Raw genomic sequence first — 8,029 nt, 5'->3', positions numbered from 1 at the left:
CAACGCAGGGTAATGTAAAATAATACCAGAATCCGATTTCTGTTCGTGATTTAGGCTAAAGTTTACAAAATGTTAAATACAATAACTGACAACTAATCTAACTTTCGATCTAAAGTCGATCTATTTTTTATTTATTTGCATATATATATATATAGTAATTACAATAACTGACAACTAATCTAACTTTCGATCTTTTTTTATTTATTTGCAATTTATTACATGATGTGTCGATTAACCAATCTAATTAATCATAAATTAAATTTGGCTGTGAAAATACCCACAAAAGATAATTTAAAGGTATTATTGTGCTAAATGAGAAAGTATCAAGTAGGCATTAAAGATTACACATAAATGTTTAGCCTACAAGATGATACTTACATCTCTGTTCATGCAATGATGTGTGACATTGAATCAAGTGATGTGTGGGGTCCCATACTTGGAATTTGTGCTCTGCATTTAACCCATCAAAGTGCGCACACACAGCAGTGAGTAGTGAACACACACACACATCATGAACACACACCCAAAGCAGTGGGCAGACCTGCTCAAGGGTCTCAACTCAGTAGTGGTATAGAGGGTGGAAGAAAGTGCTGCTCATTCACTCCACCGATTTCTAACAATTTCTGCTGGACCTGAGACTCGAACCCACAACCTTTGGGTTACAAGTCCGACACTCTAACCATTGTTAGAGTTGTGTGTGCCTCTGTATGGTGCTGTGAACCCAGACATGTCTGCTTTGGCTTTCCGGCGTTTTGTGGGACTTTCCCCAACAGGTACAATGCAGCGATCATATTTATCCTCACCATGGTTATACTCCCGGGATGTTTTTTGATTCACTCGCGCGAATAAAAACATAGAGCAAGTGATGCTAAAAACATACCACAAGTAATCTACAGCGAAGGACACTATGGGCATATTCGCCTCACGTTTGGTGTGAACACACCATAAGAGTCGTTCATTCATTCGATTCGTTCAAACGGCTGATTCATTCAGGAATTAAGTAAATGGCTCTCTCAATGAATGTGACATTGAATCATTGGTTCAGAAGATTCGTTCAAAACGCAAATTCATTCAGAAACTACTGCTGCGTTCCAATGTGCCTACTTTTACTACGCCCTTAAAGTATGTATTTTTTTTGGTGAAGAAAAAGTACACACTTTTGAGTGTATAGTAGAAGAGTATGCAAGCTTTGGGACATACTATAACGTCATACAGTTTCGTCTTTAACGGACGTTCTGTCGCATAGTTACAGCAACCTGTCACTGTAAACTGGCCTGTCAATCATCTTGTCAGTTAACATCATCCACATTTAATTTCACATACCATATCGGAGAGAAAAGAAGTAGCACGTTGATCTGCGAGCCATGGGTCTTCACGCAGAGAACTCTGCTAATATTTTCTGCATAATGATGCATTTAAAAGTTAACGAACAAACAGATGTTCATAAAAGTTAATTGCTATTGCAGATGAAATATATAACACAGATAACATTAAATAAATATTTTTTACCAGGTTAAATGTTGATTATTAGTAACTCAAACCCATTTATCTAAATCTCTCTACTTAACGGTCAGTCACGTGCATCCACCATGTTATGCTTTTTATTCACATTTCTTTTTTTCGAATCATTTGTCAAAGCACAATGGATTGTGAGTAATATTAACCATTAGAGTGTGCACGGATCCACTCTTCGAAAATAGACCTGAAATAGTAGACCATCCGGGGTCTTTTGGCATACTTTTTTCAACATTCTATGCTTTGGGACACACTAATGGACCCTTTTCACAAGACTATGACGCGTTTTTAACGGTCATCAGCAACATAATCCCCTGAAGTTTTTCATATTTGTATTATTTTTATAAATTGTATGTACATTTATAACACTATTCTTTGTATTATATTACCTTTGCATCAAATGACAAAAAAACTAGTTTACGCTAATGCGAGGGTGTTTCTAATGCATGCAGCGTCTATGGGATGGATGATAAATCTGACATTGTTCTCTCTTCTGACTGCCATTATCAGTCTCTCTGAAAGTTTTTTTCCCTTTTATTGAAAGTCAGGAAAACACTATTGTGGAGTTTTTCGTTTGCTATTTGAGCAAATGGGAATGCAAAAAATATATTTGTGGTACTCTCCCATTCACCTCTTCAAGTTAACCCAACTATGACGACTTCCACTGCTGAGAAACACGAAAATGTGAAAAAAGGTCCATTCACATACTATTTAGTATATATAGTATGAACACTGGGATGCAAGGTAAAACACCGCCCGCCGTGCTGCTCGTAGATTCAAAACAGGCTTTATAGCTAATATTTTCGTTGACAAAATTGAGCAAAAAACAGACAATACTATGTTAACAATATAACACAATATTAACATCTTATTTACTAAACTGTTGTAAAAAATCACATTTAAACTCTTGATATTCAGGGACAAATACAGCAGACAGACACGTTGCTCTCACTGCTCATGTGATATCGCTTATGATACATACATACACATATTATATATATATATATATATATATATATATATATATATATATATACCTGATGCTGCACCGATTTCTGAGTGATTTGCAGCTAGGTAAACACAACAGATGCTCTATGAGCAACATGAGCCCTGCATCTAGACTAGATTGAGAACTGTGAGTCATCGCTTGTAAAATCTTTGGTGAATCACCTTAAAGTGGATTCTCTTGCTGTCAAAATCCCCTTTGTGGGTTTTCCAGCAGCGGTCCTCACAGTAACTTTAATAAGCCACTGTTGGTTATTATTTCAATGCCAAATATGAAGGAGTTCAACTTTCATCTAGATGGGCGGGGATGCAGTTGAGCCTTTTTGTCTTTTGTAAGCTTTTCTATACTGATATCATGAGAGAAAATGAAAAAAACAAACAGGTGAAAACTTAAACTGAAATTAACTGGGAAAATCCCTGAAATAAGTACCAGTTTTGTCACTGAAAAAGTAACAGTATCATGCTTGCTGGACTAACAAGCAAAATATCAGATTTCTCTGAATATTCCCCAAAATTCTTTCTAAAGTGTCTAATCTATATGTGTGAGGAGCTCAGTGCAAAGAAACCAAAAGAGACCAGAGTCAAGGTCAGAAAGAATTTCATTGATGATTAAGTGAAAACATGAGGAAAACCATATGAAACAGAATATGGTTTATGAGAACATGTAGCTGATACAGATCCAAAAATACCTTTCTTAGGAAATATTAATTCATTATATACAAAAACATACAAAAATTTTTTTACTTCAGGGTTGTGCAGCCCTATTTTTTCTAATTTTATTAATAAAAATAAATGACTTAAATACAAATTATTTTAACCACCTTAAATTTTAAACTGTGGCAGTTTCAAACATGAAAAAAACTGGCAGTATTCAAAAGGAAAAAAAATGCATTGGACATGCAACATCAACTATATACAGCATCAGTCTTTAACTTGCATAAAAAAGCAGGGGGAGGGGGTTTCTTAAAAAGTTTTTCACTTTGACTCTTGTGTCACAGATCCATTAATGTGAACTTCGCAGCAGCTGCAGCCTGTGTTTTAACTGTTCGCTCTTTCGCCTCAGCTGTTCTTTGATGGACAGCAGCCTTTGCTCATCCAACTGCATGCTGTGGATGCACTCTGTCGCCTTTTTTAGGATAACCACTTTAGCGGCTTTCTCATTATTTGCAACATCAGGGATCTCATCCCGTAATGCAAAAAGCTGAGTTTGAGTTCATTTCTGCGTTGGCGCTCCAGCACATTGTGAGTCCTGCGTTTGTCATTGTCCTCAGAATCCGATGTCCGGGGACTCGTGCACTTGCGTTGTTTCACATGCCTGCTGCTGTTGTTGCTGCTTGCCTCCAGTCGTAGCCTCTTGACAGCCGGTTGGTCATGCCGTGTGGAGGGGTGGGCAGCGTAGTTTGTGGGGTGGGTGGAGACGTGACAGCGCTTCAACACGAGGGGACTGGGGTACCTTGAATCTGACACTGCCGTCTCGTTCTTTTTCTGTCGCTTTTTTTTTCCACAGTCACCACATCAATTTCTTCCTCTTCCTCTTCCTCCTCCTCCCCTCTTCCTCCTCCTCCTCTTCTTCTTCTGCAATTGAATTAAAACCAGAAAAATAATTAACTTAGAACATCAGGTCATTTAAAACCTCATACAACAGCGCAGTGGGAATTTAATGGAATTTGACAATTGGCTTTCCACAAAGGGTGGGATGTGGGGGGGGGGGGTGTCTCTGCATTCCAGTCCCCGCCTACTTTCCTTATCGGCTGATATTTGAACACTGCAGTTTTTCCTACAGATCTGACTTGGGTCTAGCAGATGGGAGGTGGAGGGATCTTATACAACTACCACTTGCACCAATCATTGCATCAAGTGTATGAGGATAAAGTCCCGTGACTGGCACACCCCCTCACCGGTGACAAGTAAAGGTCACTTAAATAAAGCAAGAACTTGCACATGTAGTAACTAGATAAATCAAGATTATGCATGTCATAAATAACAAGATAATGCATAACATACCAGAATCACTGCCACTGCTGCTGGAGCTGTTAGGTGGAGTGTCCAGGACAGGCATGGGTTCGGATGGAGCAACCTTGCTAGATTTGCCAGACTCCGGGAGGGGATACGGGAAGACCACAGAAGGGTCGATGCATTCTGATGCAGAGGTGCTCACATCCTGCAAATAACTTGCATTGAGTCGATTTGAGCTGCTGTCAGACATCAGTTCCTTCCTAGCAGCGTGCAGGGACGCTAATCTCTCAGAAACCACTTTCTCCAACTTGGCAGCAGCGGAAAAGCCGCTCCACATGCAGTCCTGGATAATGATGGACTTGATGAAGGACTGGGAATAGTCCGCGTCGCAAATGAAGCTCTGATTGACCACGTCGTCTCCCAGAAACTCGCTGACCATCTCCAGCTGCTCGGCAGTGGAGAGCGACTGTCTCCGGCTCGGAGAGAGGGGCGGTGTGGGCAGCAGCTCGAATTTTCCAAATGTCCTCGCTGGGAGCTGGAGGTTGAGTCTGTCCTTGCTGATGGTGATAGAAATCTTCATCGTCGTTGTCGAAGTAGAAGTAGGGCTGGATGGAGTCGTAGTCGTAATCGTAGTTTTTATATGCCAAACTCGCACTCACCGGCATTGTGACACTTGTGAAAAAATACACATCGGAATTATTATCGTGCATATGCAACGTCTAACTAAACATCACAACGCTTTACCTAAAATGCACATATTTAGACTATGCATAACATGCATGGGGTGGATAAAATAGCTAAATAAAGGAACTAAGTTATATGACAGTATGTGTAAAAACGGAGCGATTAAACCTCAAAGCGGGGTTGCTATCAAAACATTAAAAAACAGCCCTGCTTCTAGTGTATTCTTTGAACGTGCAACATGCAAACTCCCATTTAACAACAAAGATATTTGCATTCATATTAAGGCTAAAAGATGCATGCAGCATCAAATGTCGGATCCTTACCGTGTATTTAACAAATGCAGTTTCAGAATGATTTTGTTCGAGACGCAATGCAATGAAAAGAGAGCAAAAAAATAAGGAACAAAACGTAAGATCCAATAGTTTACTCCGGTCTTTTGCAGCATAAGTGGAATCAGAGTCCTGGCCAAATAGAAAGTGATGGAAACCGTAATCGACGCTACGCACTCGAGCACCCCTCTGGTGCTGGACAGACTGATAGCCTGGGTGTCAGTGGCAGGATGAATAAGTTCTGTAGCTCCCGCGAGCTGAAGCAGCGCCCACTGACTTTATGACTGCGCCACTAACGTTTCCCGCCAAACGAAAACACCGTTGTTTGCGTATTAAATGTCACCGCCAGGCTCACACATAAGAACTAAAAACACAACGACGTATTTGAAAACTATAATTAGTCTTTAGTGACTTAGAGGACATGTTACATCTATTTTTGAATTCGATAAATGTGGAACTATTTTTTCTCGCGGAAGCATAAGCTGGTGGGCGGGGATTTGACGTCATTGTGACGGCTTACTTTTTTGAAAAAAGGATGAATTTTCATTTTAGTAAACACCGATACAACAAAATCAGACCGTTCCTGTTTATTTCTGTCTTATTCTGTTTAAATAGGACAAAGATAAGCAAATTAGGTTAAAAGAAATCACCCTTTTGTTGTTTTAAATAGAAATAACATTGTGCAAAGCACTGAGCACTCTCTTAATGTGAAATTAGATATCTTGTTTGTTTGTTTGTTTGTTTGTTTGTTTGTTTGTTTTTATTTCATTTATTTGTTTATTTTTTATCTTATATTTTGTGTGCTGACTAGAAAGTGTTTCTAGAATTTGTATGACTGTGACAAAGCATATAAAAAAAAAACTAGTGACAGCATTGATTATAGAAACCATGTTCATAGAAATCAATAAGTTTATAAGAATGCAGACATGTAGGCTATGGAGTATGTTGTTGCAACAAAACAATCAAGAAATGTAACCATCATCAACTACCACCTCAGCATGTCACAAAATGCAAGTTATCCAGAGCAGTGTCTCTCAACCAGGGGCCCGGGATCCACTAGGGGGCCTCCGCAAACATCCAAGGATGTTGCACAATGAATTAAATTATTAAGTTATATCATAAGAATATAAAACAATCCATAACTGTCATAGAAAATGTGTGTCCTTTTAGACAAAAAGTTAAAAACCAATGCACTAGATACAGCACGAGTGAAATTTGTTTTAAATAAATGAAGTAACTGAAATAAAATTAAGTCAGTAATAGGAAATAACTTCTGGGTTTATGCCTAACAATTATAAAGGTAAATAATGCAAAGGATAAAATGCAAGACTTTGGTGATTTCTAGGTTATACATTCAGACTGATTTATGAAAAATTTAAATAAATGATAGGATTTATAAAACCATGATCATGATATTTATTTTACAAGCCATGATCATTTAGGGAAAAAATACAGATGTTTTCACTTCTAACATCAGCGAAACTAATTTAATATTAAAAAGTTTTAGTTTGGTATTGTGATCTGTGAATAGAATTACCAGGAGGCTATAATCGGGCTACTGAAGGTGCTTCGGATTTTAAAGACCCCACAACAGGACGCTTGGTATAATACGTTGGTATGTGGCGCCCCTCTGCTGTCAAGTACTATTATGAACACGGTGCTCAATTTAATAATTAAATAAATAAATAGTCTCCTTTTGTTTATATAGCGCTTTATTCAATGCAGATCGTGTCAACGCAGCTTTACAGTGTTAAACAGGAAAATAATGTTTCAATGTTGCAAACAAAATTCAATTTTTGCTGTAAAGGAGCTCTAAAAAGAGGATAATAGTAAACGGTCCGTTTTTCAATTAAAGTCAGTGCATTGTTGAGTCAGTTCAGTTTAATAACTGTGTCAAGTTAATCAATTATGGACTGATTTCAATTCATCTATAAAGCAGCTGTGTAGAAAACAGTGATGTCGTCATCCAGCTAATTTTAGTTTTCATTTAATGGTCTCTGTGCAGTCAAGTCAATAATATTACCAAATGTTAAGTAATATTAAGTACCCAAATAAGCAAGCCAAAAGGCACCCAAACTCCATTAGTGACAGAAATTGAGAAAAAAAAAACCTTGGCAGAAACAAGGGCCAGGTCTTGTCTGGTTCCTGTGGTCTTTGCTGAGGATTTGTGCCAATGACCATCTAGTTGATAAATATATACAATCTATAAATACTCTTTTGTTGTTGTTGTTTTTTCTGAAATATTGTTAATATTCATTGCTTAAAATTTGAAGGAATATTAGCTGTAGGTATAGCTACCACTGATCCAATAACATGTGTGACAATATAACCAAGGCATTTTTAACAAAAACCTTTATTTTGTGAAAAAACACAGTGATCAAAATTAGAGAACAGTAACCACTGTAGCACGAAAGATGATTACAACTAAAACTTTAGAGGGTTATAGCTGTCAGAAATGATTAGGAAATGTAGAGGCCCTCGCTTTGAACGACTTCAGCACATCTGCAGCCACTGGACATCACTAGTTTCTTACATTGTGC

At 38.0% G+C, this 8,029-nt stretch overlaps 1 pseudogene; it reads right to left on the bottom strand.

The window, feature by feature from the left end:
• Positions 1 to 3,101: 3,101 nt before the first annotated feature.
• On the bottom strand, positions 3,102 to 5,848 carry LOC122135336 (annotated as a pseudogene).
• Between the last annotated feature and the right edge of the window lie 2,181 nt (positions 5,849 to 8,029).

The sequence above is a fragment of the Cyprinus carpio genome, chromosome A24 (assembly GCF_018340385.1).
Source record: "Cyprinus carpio isolate SPL01 chromosome A24, ASM1834038v1, whole genome shotgun sequence".
Taxonomy (NCBI): domain Eukaryota; kingdom Metazoa; phylum Chordata; class Actinopteri; order Cypriniformes; family Cyprinidae; genus Cyprinus; species Cyprinus carpio.
This window is presented reverse-complemented; position numbering and strand designations above follow the sequence as displayed.